The following is a 1475-nucleotide window of genomic DNA, read 5'->3' on the forward strand; positions in this document are numbered from 1 at the left end:
TACCCGACTCTTGGGGCAAGTCTTAACCCGAGGCTGACTGAGTCCTCAAAACTATGACCTATACCCTAGCTGAGTTCATGTTTTTAGGGATCTTTGTTATAGATTACAATAGTTCTGGGTCACAATTAGAAATCAGATCTTGCAATAGGGAGTGGGATGGGTGTTGCATTCAATTGGATCTCAGAAAATATTTTATGGGGCCAACCTGAAGATGGTAATTCCTTTATTTCCCCAATTAGAAGATTTGGTTCAGAGGTCCTCTAGAAGAGTGACCTAGAGTTAGGATATCTGCAGACAGAGTAGAGGCCTTTGACAATCCAAGGATCTACCAGATAAAGAGCCAGTCTGAGCTCAGAATTTTCAGCTAATATAGAGAACTGTAGCAGCAACCGGGTCTGGATGAAATAGGGTAGAACTCTCCAAGTGAACTGAGATCACTAGTCTTATTCCCTGTAGCCATTTGCTGATTCTGGGCATGGACTGAAGACAGCTTCCAGGCAGAAGGTATCTTGAGGGGGTAAAGTAAAACCAAGAAAGCTCTTGCTGGCACATGGTAGTAAAGGGAGGACTTGAAAACCTGAGGGGCTTCAGATGCATGGTTAGTTTTCTCCAAAAGATACTTACTGAGGTCTGAACTTGCAATGGAATGCTTAAGAGCTAGCACAAAAGGCTTATAAAAGGTGGAGAGAAATCTCCCAAAGTCTGATGATGCTCAGGTGACAAAGACAAATTATAGCAAGGGGGCTCTACTGAAGCACATGGTCCCAAGACATTTGTCAAGCATTGGAGTGACATGGGGGTGGGACACAAAAGAACTGTATTAAAAATTCTTAAAGGAAAATATTTAAAGGAAAATTCCTCAGCTTTGGAGACCATTTGGCTTCCAAATAACTGCGTATGAAAACAAAACTGAAGAATACCTATAGGAATATGAGGCGCCTGGGTGGCTCAGTCACTTAAGCATCTGCCCTCACCCCAGGTCATGATCTCATGATCTCAGGGTCCTGGGACCCAGCCCCATGGGGGGCCCCCTGTTCATCAGGGAGTCTACTTCTCTCTCTCCCTCTGCCCCCACACCACTCATACATGCTCTTGTGCACACTAGCTCTCTCTCAAATAAATAAAATCTTTAGGAAAGAAAAAAGAATACCTCTAGGAATACAAAAATATGCAGTAATCAACAAGGTGAACAGTCACAATATTTGATATCCATATCAAAAATTACCAGGAGATGTTTTTTCTGGTCAAAATGAAATAACAGGGATTAGATTTACCCTCCAACCTAAAACAAGTAACCATCCAGACAAAATACATGAAACAGTGGTTTTCAGGGAAACCAAACAGTAAAGGACAGTGATCCCTGAGTTACAGGAGACAAATGAAGTGAGCCCTTTTGTTGACTAAGCTGCCTTCCTTGAGAATTTCCAGCCTGGTGAACTGCCTGAGTTGAGGACACAGCTAAGAGTCTTCAGAAT

The sequence above is a fragment of the Enhydra lutris genome, unplaced genomic scaffold (genome assembly GCF_002288905.1).
Source record: "Enhydra lutris kenyoni isolate GAN:26980312 unplaced genomic scaffold, ASM228890v2 scaffoldscaffold88, whole genome shotgun sequence".
NCBI classification, from domain to species: domain Eukaryota; kingdom Metazoa; phylum Chordata; class Mammalia; order Carnivora; family Mustelidae; genus Enhydra; species Enhydra lutris.